General features: G+C 32.1%; 1 long non-coding RNA gene across 1 annotated transcript; it reads left to right on the top strand.

Moving 5' to 3' along the window:
* Positions 1–13,052: 13,052 nt before the first annotated feature.
* Positions 13,053–15,415, top strand: LOC133194602 (uncharacterized). The gene is made up of 3 exons (XR_009722132.1): positions 13,053–13,112; positions 14,593–14,757; positions 15,216–15,415. It is a non-coding gene; the product is annotated as an uncharacterized LOC133194602 (long non-coding RNA).
* Positions 15,416–17,150: the final 1,735 nt, after the last annotated feature.

Here is a 17,150-nt window from a genome sequence, read left to right on the forward strand (position 1 = left end):
TTTGAAAATCGAACTGTAAACGAATTGACGTTGGTTTTGTATTGAAAATGATTTCGTTTGGATAAATCATAGTTGATTTTTATAATTTAAAAGATGGATATACTTCAGAGTTTGTATACAAAGTGTAATGCTGCTAATCTATTAGTATGTTTTGATAAAATTGCCATTTACTGGCTGTTAATGATGCGTGTCATTGTCAATACACATTTAGAAATTGGTATTCCATAATTGTGAACCTAATATCCCCTCGCAAAAGAGTTGAATATATATATATATATATATATATATATATATATATATATATATATATATATATATATATATATATATATATATATATATATATATATATATATATATATATATATACACAGTGGTGTAAAAAAAAAAAAACAAAGTTCATACAATCGTAACAAAGTTTCAGGCTATTACGGAAGTCGAAAAAGGTACAGAATTACAAACACGCTTTTATCTGTTGATAAATATTATAAATTATAGTACTTTGTGTATGCTTATTGGCAATTTCAATAAATTATTGAAGAACGATAATTCTTAATTCCGTCTTAATCCTTATTACAGTAATCAGTTTATCATTTACCTGGTACAAAGCTTAACACATATCCGGGTATCAGAAATCCTGAAACAAGCATGATTATCGCTATGAAAGCGATCGAAATTTGTAAAATGTAAGTGTTGCAGTATTAAATAAAATAATATATATAAATGCATTAAAAGTGTATATGCAAATGTATTTTAAAAAGATAATTTACTAAGTACGAACTGAAACCTTTACCGCTTAAATTATGCACGTGGTGGGTGGGGTTAATTCCCTGTTATTGATTAGAACATGAAACATTGCAATATTGGTACCAAATTCATCAACCTCAATATCTCGAACACTCGGATATCTCGAAGTTTTTCCTCAGTCCCGCCAAGTTCGAGATATCGAATTTAACCTGTATATATATATATATATATATATATATATATATATATATATATATATATATATATATATATATATATATATATATATATATATATATATATATATATACGAGGGTTGTCAGTAAAGTTTGTGGACAGGCCCTAACTTTACAAGTACTAAGAACTTTCTTTTACTATCTTTCTTTTATGGCATTTTATTCCTATTTGCATTGTTAGGTGTAAATTCAAATAATATTAATATAATATTAAGGGGCTTGATACTGAGATATCGTTTCCTGGAGCACTAGAAAAGATATTGGATTCCAAATTTTTAAGTTCTTGTCCTTTGATTTGCATACGAAATCGCGTTAATCACGCTAAAATTCATAAAAACTGTATTATGACATAGTCAAGAGTAGTCTTAAGTCAGCCTAATAAATTATTTTGTTATCTTTCACATACGCCTCTGAAATTCATATATGAACCTATTGATATGATGTGTGAATTGTCTGAAAGTGTACCAAATTTTGAACGCTCGGAGTACCGCGCAGTTACAACGTTTTTTAAGAGCTCTTAGAAAACGCCGAGATGCTCAAATCTATTGTAGAGGAATCAATCAAAACTACTTCCAACATCAGTTGCACAGTGTTATTTAAATAGCACAGCCTATTTTTTAAATAGATGTTTGAGTTTGGAGGGTAATATGATGATGTGCCAAAAGGCAAGCGTTATTATGGGCGTTATAGGATGCTTACGATTAAGATGGGACGTCTTCAATGCTGACAGACGTCTAACGATATATGAAGATTCATTAAACTGGAGGATATTCAAAATTAAGTCACATGAAATATCTTTTGTATAAAAAATGGTCTATTCAAAGACATTGAGAAAATAGGAAGATTTTTCATAAAGGTTAGTTTGCACTTATGACGTCATTAATTTCTTTTAATACTTTGACCCCAAATCTCTGTGTAACCGTATCATAAATGCCAAAGCTTTCAGCACATTCGCAAGTTCTTCATAAATGATACTGTTACATTGTGTTTCCACCCACCTGGTAGTTTGGGTTTTTATAGACACTCATTCTCCATGGTCCTCCACAAATCTGAGAAGAATTTCCTCTACACGCCCTGTTGCAATCTGAATCCGGCTTTGGAACTCTCGATTTCAAAAAGTTTCCACACCAACATCCTGTGGTGGCCTAATACGTTTCAAACACATTTTTTATAAGACGTTTATGCTTTCATCTCCATTTGATATCTAATTCATGTACATATGTTAATATGCATCTTCCGAACCTACCTCAAGACCGTACATTAAGTAGCTCCTACAATAAGATTTGCAGCTCTCAATAGTCATGCTATTGCTTCTGTAGTGAAGTCCGGTGAAAGTTCTGCAGCTCTGGTCTTGGAAACATCCTAAATATTCTGTTAAATATATTTAAATGTTGTTGGTAAATTGGAACAATATATAGGCGCTCACACATACCACAAAAATAAGTTATACATGTAAAACAAATAAAATATCAAATTGTTCTAAGCATACATTTTAAAATATTATCGTAACAAAGGGGTATTATACCATCTTGTCATTATTCTGCTAAAATGAATATGAATACATTGTATATATCTGAATACATTGTAAAGATGTGGGACAGATTAAATCTTTAAATGATTTGTATTGTTGTCTAACTCTTAAGTACCCCCTTTCTCAAGGAAAAAAATAGAGAACTATGCATTTGCAAAGTATTTGGTACAATTTGGTAAAAAAAAGGCTTTTAAGAAAGAGTTTGTGCTAATAGAAATATATGAACCAAAATAATGCTAAATTGTATTTGGGAACTGATAAAAATAGAAATAAAAACAAATGACATTTAGAATTTTTAATCCCATTTAACAATCAATTATTCTCCTTCAAATATATCTTTGACTTATATTCTCTGAATTTAAAAAAAAAACACAAAATATTTCTTCTAAAATTTGATTTCTGAGATCCAAAAACTAAATCATCAGAGAATTCGAGTTAGTTGAATTCATGCTTATTTGATACCATTTTAGTAATAAAAAATATTGACTTTGTTTTATTTCTTTAACCTCTCAGAGATCAATATTAATATACTAAAATGTCCGCCCAATGCTTTTCGATATTTTCGAGTTATACATTATACACTAGATTTACCTCCATTGCTGCCTTCTGTCCATTCATCTGGGCTCTGAAAACCAAAAAAAAAATGAAAATGGAAAAATGCATTTAATTTTTCTCAATGCCTCAAGTGAAGGGGGGGGGGGGGAAGGGAATAAATTTCATTTAATGATGTCAAATCTTTCAGAGAAAAGTAAACCAAAAATGTTTAGATTGCTTTTTGGCTGCTCATATCTTAAAATCTTGACATTATAACGCAAATGTTTGCAAGGGGTTTTTATAGAATACGGTATTCGTTTGGTATATTTAATTTTTAAATGAAAGCTCCATTATGAAAAGTTTCAATTTCTAAAATGTGATATTAAAGAATATCTTCGATTGAAAGAATACTTAACGCCACGATTTATTTCAAGATGTAAAATTAAAAGCATGTTTTCCTAAAACACAATACTGTAGGTGTTGTAATAATGAACCTTCCAGACAGAGACTATGTATTTAGAGCCTTGTTATCTGGAAACATTACATGCTATTCATGCATAATTTCTTTTCTTTTTAATAACGTCTTGTCCTCTTACACCAGCGTCATTGATGGTGCATATCTTTCCTTTAACTTTAATTATGAAAAGGCTTTTGCTAGTGTCCAGTAAAACATTCTACCAAGTCATCCCATTTATTTCCTAGAAAAAAAATACTTCAATCCGTAAACACCTTCATGAATACTGTACTTCGAAATATGAAAGAATTGGTTAGATAAAATGTGGTCTTTTAAAACACCGCAAGAACATCTAAAAAATTTGTAAGAAGATAAAATTTATAAATCAAAAGCATCAAAACCTTGCACCTTCCACTTTCTTTAAACGTACCTCACAATAGGTAAAAGACATAGCTTTTTGACATCATACAAAAATTCGTCTTAAGGAAAAAGGAAGAGGAATTTTTAGAATCTGTGATAAGACATCCACAATATTACTCGTATTTTGCTTAAAATCATTTCAATTCTAGAAACACTGCTTTAAAATTTATATTAAAAGGATCTGAAGTTACTCATTAATAAAATACACTTGAACTTGTCTAATCCGAAAGCGAAATTTTATTAGAAATTCCATACAAGAGAACAAAACTCATTCTTGGTCTCTAAGTTTTAAATCAAACAAGAGACGCATTGGCTAGGAAAATGCAGACATCAGTTCAGTATTGAAAAGTTTAAATAAATAAGTGGTCCCGATCTATTAAGGAAGGGGACATGATTTGAACAAGCTGAAATTTACACTATATAAGGATGTTTCAATATTTATGTGACTGTTAATGGCTTTAAAAGATTTTAAAAATTATATTTCTATAAGTTTTATCTTCTATCGCTCCCCCCTTTGGGGTTTTTGATTTAACTGAACAGTCTTGAATCTATACTATCTTAGGATGCTTCTGTAATAATATGACTCATCATGGCCTTGCTGTTCTCAGAGAAAAGGAATTTTAATGATCTTTCATATATATTCCTATGTAGAATTTTTATCCTCCATTGTGACACCAACCTACCCCCAGGGATCAAGATTTGAACAAACTTAAATCTTCACTATCTGATGATGCTTCAATATTAATATGATTAATCATGACTTTGCTGTTCTTTAGAAGAATATTTTATAAGATTTTCTCGATGTACTCCTATTTAAAATTTTGATCGGCCATTGTGGCCTCTCTTACCCCTGCGGTCATGATTTGAACAAACTTGAATCTACACCACCTCATATATATATATATATATATATATATATATATATATATATATATATATATATATATATATATATATATATATATATATATATATATATATATATATATATATAAAGCACTAAAAATGACCAACGACACGAACAGTAATAATTGTCAAATTTTCGGGACAACCTGTCCCTTCCTCAGGACAAAGAAAAAAGTTAAGAAGTCATAAAAACAAAGGAAATAGAGAAGCAAAAACAACTAGCACTACTACTAAACTACCAAACACAAAATATTTACAATTTTACATGTTTAATTTGGAGTTTATAAACAGTTGTGAACAAAGAAATCCGGAGCGCTATGAATTGCGTCCGGTCTATCGGGTGTAGTCTGGTGAAGTGTGATTTACATAATTGAACGAATTAATTATCGCTAATTAATTACGGCCAACAGTAAAACGTTATATATATATATATATATATATATATATATATATATATATATATATATATATATATATATATATATATATATATATATATATATATATATATAAACCAATTACAGCTTTGCTGTTCTCGAGAAGAAGGGTTTTTAAAAAGATTTTTCCTATATATTCCTATGTGAAACTGATCATCCATTGTTGTCCATCCCTACCCCTGGAGTCATATTTTGTACAAACACCTGAGGAAGCTTCCATTTAAATGTGACCAATAATGGCTTTGCTGTTGTTGAGAAGAAGATTTTTAAAGATTTTGCAATGAATTCCTATGTAAAACTTTGATTGACTATTATAGCCCGACCCTAAAGCTGGGGGTCATGATTTGACCAATCTTAAATGTACACTACCTGAGATTGTTTCCATATAAATATGACAATAACGGCTTTGTTGTTCTTAAGAAGAAGATTTTTAAAGATTTTGCTATCACAGGATGAAAAGTCAGGTTTCCCAAATTTGGAAACCCGATGGAAACATATGGGAATCGTGACATCAGTAGTTTCCATATAGTTTCCATTTTATGGAAACCAAACAGTGGTTTCCACGTAGATTCCCGATATGGAAACAATCAACCTGTGGTTTCCCATAAGTTTCCCAATATGGGAAACCGTGGAAACATGCAGTAATGGTTTCCACGTAGATTCCCGATATAGAAACAATCAACCTGTGGTTTCCCGTAAGTTTCCCAATATGGGAAACCACGGAAACATGCAGTAGTGGTTTCCACGTCATTCCCGATATGGAAGCAATCAACCTGTAGTTTCCTGCATGTTTTCCAGATATGGAAAACACGTATGCTGTGGTTTACACCTATTTTCCCGATAATAGACATTTTGGAAACGTGTATCAAAAGAATAATAAAAAAACTGTTTGTGTAATTCTGAGTAATAAAATTGAACATTCTGTGACAAATAAAAGATTTTTTTTTAACATTTTAGTCTCGGTAAAACTCATAAAGACATGTGAATTGGAATTAGTAGTAAGAGAAGATTTAATACAACTTTTAATTTTAGAAAAATCAGTTCAAACTGTTCAGATAAAATTCAATCATTGCGCTAACCCTTGTAATCGCGGGCACCTGTTCTCACGTGCCACAGGTGGAGACACGTGTCGCGAAGACACCTGCGACTGTGTATTTTTTGTATATTCTATGTGATTTGAGAGGGTTTTCTACCTAAGGGGAACAATGGGCTGTGGTCAAGCATGTACATACACATAGTCTCCACAAACTCAGTTTAAATTTAGGTGATAACTGCTGGCCATTGATTTGATTAAAAAAAAATTATTTAAATTATTAATAAGACCACAGAATATTGATAAAATAAGCTACATTAATTTTAAGATGTTCAATGAGAGAAGGAAAAAAAAGAATTGTATTTTATTTTTTCATTACTGATTGAAAAACAAAATTTCCTAACCGTTTAAAAAATATATATACTTTTCTATCGGTCTAGAATTAATCTAAATTCTCGTTATGTGTTAAATCATAATTCTTTTTCAAACAAATTTGTAAGTGCATAGATAAATGAAATAAAATTTCTTAATCGGTAAATAACGAATCTTCCTTGTTTGACATCAATGTAAACTTTGAATATTTAAAACATAGAAAGAATTGTTAATTATCAACTCTGTTGCCTGCTTAATTCGCAAATTGTTAATGAGAAAGGATGCAGGTGGATCTATTATACAACATAAGAACTAAATTACTTATGTTTTGTGTGAAATTCGTATATAGTCCTCTACAAAGACATTGATAAGATAACACAGCAGAATAATATTCATATACAAAATTAATGAGTGTTAACTAAATAACTTATTTTTTATATATATCTGTACAGAGACCCTGATATAGTGAATGTCTTCATTTTTCGCAGGGAATTACAATAATATTGGTCTTAAATGCATACATGCACGTATATTTAATTTAGCCATTTTGTACACAAAGACCAGTGCTGGCTCTAAATAAAGAAAAGTCTATGATATTTATATAACATGATTTTCTTTTCCTTAAGAACAACGTCTTCTGAAGAACTGCATGCTAAGGCAATTCATTGAAGAAAAAAAATTGTTTTACACGTAGATGCTTAACGAAAACTTAATATTTTTAAATCGTGTATTATGTTAAACGGAAGGTTACCCCTTTCAAATTTAAGCCCCCTCCCCTCCTTCAAAAAATGGAGAGAAAATACATTAGTTTCTTTCGATATTTAGGTATAATATACTGATGTGGTGATTGTCAATACTTCTACACGTACAAACATTTCTTTATACATGCCGTCCATTTCTTGATATTTTTATACCCCTACATGTACCATTACTTATTTAAAAAAAAAAAAAACTGCACTTAAAACTGTCTACTCAAACCACAGGCCTGTATAATTTCAGTTTGGGGCACAAACTTTACCAGAAAGTTCTTAACTAGCAAACCTTACCAGAAATTACCAGAAAAAAGTTATATATGAAAGATACAGGGCGGTACTGACTGAACGGCTAAAGCCACGTATATATATACAGCCCTGTACATCAACGAGTATACACCGGGCATTATTTTCCATCAAATCAGATGATCAAATATTGACGAATTGTTACCAGTCACGACTAAAATTCTGAACGCAATGGACATGATTGTAGGTTACCTACAATAATTCTGAGCTTATTTTAATTATGTGTTTCAGGTCAGTAGCAACAGTTTCAGAAGTGGGGGGGGGGGGGTTCCATAAAAATCTGACAAGCCAAAAAAAAAAAAAAAATAAGAAGAGCATAACCATTTACTTTCACCCCCTGCCCCCCCCCCCCCGCATTCTACGGGCCGGTGTCTTCCAAATTAAAATACTGTTTTGCCTACCTTTGCTTAGATATTGGTTCGTTTTTTTCACCTTGTGTTTACTCTCTTTTTTTATAAATCAATTTTCAAACTTAATGTGAAAAATTCTGATACATTATAATGGTGAGAATTATCTTAACTAAAGGCAAAGATGTTTGAAGTAAAATATAGCAAATAGAAAAAATTTAAAGTCCACTGATTATTATTGATATCAGGCTAAAATCGAAACCAAAAAAGGAGGGGGTTCAAAATAGTATCTAAAGCCGAACAAGAGAAAAAAATCATCAAATCTTTATTATTCTTGAACCGTCCTTGCTGGTAATTAAATTATTTTGTCTTGATTTTCACAAGTGTATGCTAGTCTAACATACCCTTATTCCTTCTACTAACTAGCAATTTTTGACACCGAACTTTTCCATCATCACTAAAAATAAAATACTGTTCTGTATACATGTCATGTAGTTCATTTGCATGCCAAATGCGGATCGAAATTTACGGCAGACTTCAAAGGACAACATTCTTGTCACAAAATAATAAACAGCTGATAAAGAGTCATCAAACGTTTATTTTGAGGGGCGCAACAGGAAATAAGCTTTGTTTTCTATACTGCAAAAAATATGTTTAGGGACGTATGGCATGTCCACTATGCCCACGCCCCCCCCCCCCCCCCCCATTTTCTACGGTCCTCAACTAATATTCATTTTCTGACGCTTCAAATTTTAAAACATGTATACATGTACATGTATAAAGGTTTAACATCTTTCATTGTGACATTATACATTAATCAGAATAATAAATAATTTAATGAAAAAGTAGTGGGGGGGGGGGGTAACCGGACATTTTCTGTTTGGATGGGCACTACGTACCAAGCCCCCCCCCCCCCCCCCCAAGTCAAATAATTTGAGGGGTCACACCAGAAACATAAAATGTCTCTGGTCACCCTCAGAAAACCTCTTTGTTTTCTATAGTATACTAATTATCAGCAAATTTATTGAGGAACACCCCCTTTCTATGATTAGTGAAGAACTTCACTAAGGATATGAACTCATAATCACCGTAATAGGGAAATTATATTATATATAAAAACTTTCATTACCCTCTAACATAATTAACGTAAACAGGTTCCGTTTCCCATAATGCATCGCTCTGCAGAGGCTTTAATTTCATTGGTCAATTTTCACGAGGCGCCATTGAGCAAGACGGAGATGGACTCGGGTGTAAGGTGCAAATGTGAAAAGTTAACGATGTTTTCGCCACCCAGTGTTTTTAAAACTATGAAAAATGCAATGATCAACAACCAAGGATTAGTGTACGTATATTTTTATATACTTTTTACGGTAAATAATACTAATATTGGGCAGAACAAATCTTTCCCATCGAAGACCACATTCGTTTTGACGCCATTTTGAAAAGTTTGATATCAAAGTTTTAAATATGTTAGTTTACACATTGAAAAAACGGAAAGAGAAACTTGAATTATACAATATTTAGTGTTTTACGTTCAATCATAGATGTATAGATAGTAGACTTTGTGTAGTTAGGCCTTATGGCACCACATTTGTCTTTTTCCATGCTGTATGTTGTATGTTAACGTTTCGCCTTTGTAGATTTTTTTAATGAAAATAAATGCTTACTATAATAGTTCTCTCTCTCTCTCTATAAATAAATGAAAAGTGTACGAAATTTTTTTTCGTTGTTAAATCGGATAATAATGTTTGTACCGAATATGGTTTCTTTGTTAATACAGACAAACTTATATCCGGTTTGAATACGTGTTCTCGGAATGCAACTTCTTGTACTTTTGGACTTCTGGAACTTTTTATGATGTAACGACAAGGTAAAAATGAATTATTTCTCCTACTAAATTACGATTAAGTCATCAATATTTAAACAAAAAATGTCCGCAATCTCAACTTATCAGATTATTCACGAAGGACATCATCATCGATGGAAATTTAAACAGTTAAAAGAGAGAGTTCTGACTATTGTAAGCCGCCTTTATTTGGCAGATAAAATTAGAAATTATGAAGAATCATTAGAACAATTTAAATAAATTGTTTGTAACTAGAGTACATATACATCTTACAAAGTCATAACACAAGCCTTATTTATATGCATAATGATGATGTGTATAGGGAAAATGTATTGGTTTGTAAGTACTGTCTATGGTATCGGGTGGTTACGTTCCGATTCCGTGTTCGACCCGCGTGGTTACGACCCAAGTGGTTTCGACCTACTCTAGATCTAATATATATCCCTACATGTCAATACCTGAGTACAGGGGTACACACTGTGCGGTAAACAAATGGATATTCGGTAGCTGTATATTGCATGGCTTCAGAAATGTATGTGTCAATAGGTCGTTGTTTCCTTATGTGTAATTTGATTTAGTAATGAATTATATTTGAACAATTTTCCATAAAAATTAATCAAATACTTCTTCAAATGTACCGTGATTACATATGCACTGTCTAAACAATGTATGTTGCTCTAAATTAAATTACACACGATAATTAACACTATTTAAATGATTAAAATATACTTGGTCGATATAAAAAAAATGTAGACAAAAAAATAAAATGTAAAACTTTTGAAAGTGTTAATTAATTTCGTTCCGAAGCAAATAATTGTTAATTAAAAGCAAATAATTGTTAATTAATTGATTTGGAACGAAACCACTCGGGTCGAACATGGATTCGTGTCGAAACCACGCGGGTCGAACAAGTAATCGGAACGTAACCACCCGCATTCCTGTCTATAATAATATAACAACTGTTTAACAATCTAGTGATAGATTTTAAATTGAAATAGTTTACTGTTCAAAAGACAAAATTTCTCATGTGTGACCTGCTGAGAGATTTACTGAAAATGTTAAAAATAATAAGCCTACAAGATGTACAAATATTGATCATTTTTGATAGTATTTCAAGTAATGAATCATCTGAGTAACAATCATCAGTTATTGATGGTGGTCGCAACATCATAGAAGTCTAATGGTAAAAATAAGTGAATCCTCATTTGTTTGAAATTTTTGTTTGATATATGTTGTATGATAACGATAAATTTTTGTTTGTTTATTTTATTCCTCCCTGATAGTTGTTGAAGTTGTTTGATCAGATGTACTCAGGGTTGTCTCTAAGACCCGGGGCCGAGGAATTTCCCCAACTATAATGATGTAAATAATATCCCGGTTATTTCGATATTCCTCCTAAACTCCCCATCTACGTTTTAAATGTCCCCTTCTATTTCAATTCTTAGGGACAACCCTGTGTACTTCGACCCAAATTTTGTAAAATAGGTAAGTAGGTAGGTAGATTTTTTTTTTTGGCAGTATCTAACAAATTGATTTTTTGTCATACAAAAACACAGAATTAGAAATTTATTGATGTTTCATTACACACTGGACAGCTAGACAGGTTTAATATTTATTGCTCTCGTTAAAACAAGTGTCTTGGAGAAATTATAAACCTCAACTTTATAATGAAACAAACTTTATTTCCCTGAAACCAAAAAAAAAAAAAAAAGAAGTAAAATTAAAATACTTAAAAAAAAATGATTTTGATGGATCTTTTGGAGTACATCAAACAAATCAGTCATAGCTCACCTGAACCAATGGCTCAAAAGAGCTTTTCTGATCAAAATTTGTCTGTCGCTGTCATTGTCTTAAACTTTTCACATTTGAATCTTCTTCTCAAGAACCACAGGGCCAATTTCAATCAAACTTGCTACAAAGTATCCTTGGGTAAAGGGGATTCAACTTTATTTAAATGAAGGACCATATCTTCTTCTAAGGGGAGATAATTACAAATAAATGAAAAATTAATGGCATCATTTAAAATCTTCTTTTCTGGAACCACTGGGCCAGGAAAAATTAAACTTATTTGGAAGCATCCTCAGGAAGTGTAGATTCAAATTTGTTTAAATCATGACCCCCGGGTGTAGGGTGGGGCCACAATTGATGATCAAGTTTTACGTAGGAATACATAGGATAAAATCTTTGAAAATCTTCTTCACTAGAACCACTGTATCAGGAAAGATGAAACTTATGTTGAAACATCCTTAGCTAGTGTAAATTCAAGTTTGTTCAAATCATGACCCCCGGGGTAGGATGGGGCTACAATGAAGGATCAAAGTACATAGGAAAAATTTTTAGAAATTTCTTCTATTCAAGAACAGCAAAGCCATGATTTGTCATATTTATATGGAAGCATCTTCAGGAAGTGTAGATGCAAGTTTATTCAAATCATGACCCCCATGGGTAGGATAGGGCCACAATCGGCGATCAACATTTTACTAACAATACTGATACATAGGAAAGATCTTTAAAATTCTTCTCAAGACCAATATTGGTCATAATAATATAAAAGCATCCTGAAGTAATGTAGATTCAATTTATTCAAATCATGACACTCCCCCCTCCTTCCCCAGGAGAATAAGGGGGCCATAACAAGGGATCATAGTTATTCAGTAAAACTCATTTAGTACGAACACGATTATTGCGAATTCACGGATATAGCGAAGTATTCTTTGATCCCCATCTAAATAAATTTTACTAATTCCTTATATGGATATAACAAATTAAGGATATAGCGAAGTAATTTCACAGGTCCCAGTGACTTCGTTATAACTGAGTTTTACTGTAAAAAGGAAGAAAAGGAATATATCAATAAAAATTTTCTTCTTAAGAGCAGCAGTGCTAATATGTATCATATTAATTCAAAAGCATCCTTCGAAAGTATAGAATTCATACCCCCCCCCCCCCCCCCCCTCTGAACCACTTTTATATTTTAAATACAGAACTGATTTATGCTTTTTCCTACCCAAAGTGCTCAGGTGAGCAATGTGGCCCCTAGGACTCTTGTTTATTGTTGGTCTTATAAGTGAAATCAGAATGCAATACAGTGTAGTAACTGTACATAATATATCCTTTCAGAGTGAAGAAAATTGACATTAAAGGAGAACCAGTAACTAAAGATGTATGATGAATCAAGATGTGATCATGTGGTAAGTGGTAATAAATTCAATCATAAATAGGCATGTATGACAATTGCATTAAAAGAAAAGAACTTGATTCCAATTTTAATTGGAATGTTGAACTACCAGCTGCAAACTATAACAGGTTAGGCATAATAAAAAAAATGTTTGTTTATGGTTACTCCCCCCCCCCCCTCCCGACCCAATATCTAATAGCCAACCCAAATTTTTTTTCGTTGTAAAAATCCATAAGTCACTCATTCATCAGTTTAAGTTTTACATGCATTTTAATCTACCTACCAACCCTATTTTATTTCAGCATGTAACAGTAAACAAACATATTTTTTTGTTTGGCCTTATGAAATTGTATGGCTTGGAGTCTTTTTCACTTCTCTATAAAATTTTCTGTCTGGATGATGTCTAGCATAATATACACCATGCAGTGAGGATTTTAGTTCACCCGAGCTAAAACCTCAAGTGAACTTTTCTGATACCTTTTGTTTTGTCTTTTGTCCATCAAACTGTCAATCCACCAGTGAGCTTTTCACATTTTCAACTTCTTCTCAAGAACCACTTATTTTAACCAAGGTTGACACAAAGTAAGGATATTTTAAATTGTACAGAGGAAGCCCCCCCCCCCTTTCACCCCAAGGGGAAATGATCAACTCTTTCAGATATTATTGATATGATCATTGTTGAGCAACTTATAATTTTGTAACCTGTAGACTTTATTTTAAGAATAATGAATATTTGTTTAAGAGTCCTTTTGTCAAGGTTCAAAGTTCAATTAAAATTATTTTGTGATGCATGTATTTGAGGAATCGAGATATCAGGAGTAAAATATTTAAAGAATACTTCCAAATTACTTCGACATATCTATGGTATTCAAGATGCCAAAGTTCAACTGTATGGCTATGCTAAAGTAGTAAATATTATAACTTACTAAAACTTTCTAACATTGAAATATGTTAAATGAAACAAGACAAAAATGAAAAATAAAAATTTACTGATTTCTGGCTGGTCAGTATTTTGATGACTGTAATTTCTAAAATATTCAATGAAACACTTTGAAGCTTTAACTGTAGGTATATGTTAACTAAATATACTATAAGATAATATTTATAAATGAGAAGTTTGAACAAACATTACAACATTCATGTATGTAAATTGGGGGTAAAAACTGGTTATCGGTAATGGCTATCGCCTTAATTTTTAATGACATAAAACAAGATTTAGAATGCAGGTAAATAATACTAGTATGTGTCTGTACATATGATGTAGCATATAGAACTTGTACTGAATGTTGATTAGCTAAATCTTGAATGGCTGATATGTTGGTCGTTTTTGATGAAATTTAGATTATTTGTATGTAAACTGAGTGTACATGCAATATGAAATTATTCATAAGGTATTAAACATGATTAAAACATGTGTATGCAATGCAACATATGATGAATTCATATTGACTTGTATGGATATAGCTTAACATGTATGTGCATTGTTTTTTTAGGGTCCTGTTCTGCAGATGCCATGAGATGATCTGTCTGTCCATCTGATATCACTTGTCCTGAGTATATTTTTTCTCCTCTTAGCCCAATCTCACTCAAATTTAACTCATAGAGTGCCTGTGGATGGAGGGTAAAAAGTGACCTTGGACCAATTATCAAGGTCAAAGGTCAGTATCAAAACACACTATATATCTTTATTTAAAGTCCTTGTCCAGAGCATAATTTTTCTCCCTTGGTATGATCTTGCTTGTGTGCCATGGGATGAAGGGTTTTTAGTGATCTTTAACAAAATTTCTAGGTCAAATGTCAATAAGAAAAAAAAGATTTGTAATATCCTTGTCCAGAGCACATTTCTCTCCAATTTACTCAACTAAAAGCAGTGTTCTACATGTACGAGATGGTCACATTCTCAATCTTACCTGCTTTAATATTAATCTGGCTTAAAACCTTACTATGAAATGTTCATTATTCGGATTTCATGTCATTAATTTAAAGACTTAAGCTAATTATATTCACTGATATTGGTACATTAAAGGACATTGAGTGATCTTGTAAGATTTCTAAATAATATTCAAGCATATAATTCTTACATCAAATAATAATTTTATATGAAAATATATTGCAGATCGCAGATGATGTGAAGAAAATACAAAGGAAGCTGATGTTGAAAGAAGTATAGAGTATTTAAAGAAGTTTTTATGAATGGACTTAGATGTGAAAGACTACTTCATTGTGTACCAAGATATATGATTTTATTTATTTTGATATCATTTTCAAATAATGTTTTTGCACATCAAATGAATTATTAAACATATGATTTGATAATGCTTTTTCCTTTTTATACATTTTCTTGATAGATTTTGAAAAGAAAACACAGTTTACCAAGGAAATTAATAATATATATTTTGATTTAAACCTGCTGTTCTCTTTTCACATTTATAGACAAGAAAGATTAACCATGGAAAATACAGGGATCCTTGAGCTTCCAGTTGCTTGTCAATCATTTTTCGAAATTGAAATGCTCAACCTACCCTTTAGTTTCCATGGTATGGAAACTATTACACCACAATTACACATTGCTTCCCATCTCAGAAAAATAAGGGAATCTTGAAGTTTCCCTGTAATTTCCTTTTATGAGACACCAGATAATTCCACCAAGTTTCCATCACACGGAAACCGCTACGCTCCAATTCCATATAGTTTCCTGAATCATGGAAACTTGAGGAATCACGAGGTTTCCTCTAGTTTCCGTTCATGGGAAATCTGAGGATTCCATCGAGTTTCCATTCCATGGAAACCACTACGCTCCGATTCCACATAGTTTCCTAATTATGGAAACCAGTGGAATCTTCAGGTTTCCCATTACGGGAAACTACATGGAGGCTCAGGAAACTTCAGGTTTCCTGAGGTTTCCGTGGTTCGGGATACCTTATGGAATCGGAGCGTAGTAGTTTCCGTGGTACGGAAACTTGACGGAATAACCTGGCATCCGCTGCGGAAACCACTAGGAAACATGATGTAAACATGAGGTTTCCATGTGGTTTCCATATAGTTTCCCATGACGGGAAACTGCTTATTTCACCCAGTGTATGTATCCCTATGTAAAACTTAAATTGCCCATTGCAGCCCTACCTACACTCAGAGGTCATGATTTGAACAAACTTGAATCTACCCTACCTGAGGATACTTCCACATAAGTTTTATATTTTTTGCCCACTGGATTTTAAGAAGATTTTTAAAACAATGTCATTAAATTTTAACTTATGCATGATTATTTCCCCTAGGAAGAAATCAAGAAAAAGACATATGGCGAACGTCGGCTCAGTTGGACAGCAGCGTTTTTGTGGAACGATCTTCCAAATGACATAAAACAGGCCCAGTCCCTGGACATTTTAAAAAGACATTTAAAGACACATGGCGTGGTTCTTCATTTGAACAAAACTAAATCCACTTTAGCCAAGGATACTTTGTAACAAGTGTGTTTGTTATTTTCTCGGTGGTTCTGGAGAAGGTGAAATTGTAAAAAGCTAACAATGTCGCCGACGACGGAAACAACGACGACGACAGACAACGGACAAAGATTAATCAGAAAAGCTCACTGAAGCCTTAGGTAAACTAAGAAGCCTTCAAATGAAAAAGTTAATATAAGTACTTATTTGCAAATTCAAGCAGTAGGGTAAAATTATGGCTGAAAGTAACAGGCCATTGAAAGCCATTTTCTTATATCATGTTAAAATAAAATTTGTTTATCGATTATCTTATAAACTCTATCAATAGAGGGCAAAAGAAAGATTGATTGAAGGTAAATGTTTTTCCTCAAAGGCACTTCATTCCACCTTTGGTGTTTTCCAGATGCCTAAACATGTTTTTAATACTTTTCTGTTGGTCGATATGATCTTTGAAATTGATCCCTGTTATCTAATTTCTATTAACTTTCCATATTGGGGTTTAATTTTTGTTGTTTTTAAGCTATGGAGAGACCCAGGAATCTATGTCCAACGTAAAATGTGAAAAGTCATACACATAACTACTTAACTTTTTTCCAGTATATATTTTGCAC

Source organism: Saccostrea echinata, unplaced genomic scaffold (genome assembly GCF_033153115.1).
Source record: "Saccostrea echinata isolate AGI-Se365-2 ecotype Australia unplaced genomic scaffold, CSIRO_AGI_Sech_v1 ptg000029l, whole genome shotgun sequence".
In the NCBI taxonomy this organism is placed as follows: domain Eukaryota; kingdom Metazoa; phylum Mollusca; class Bivalvia; order Ostreida; family Ostreidae; genus Saccostrea; species Saccostrea echinata.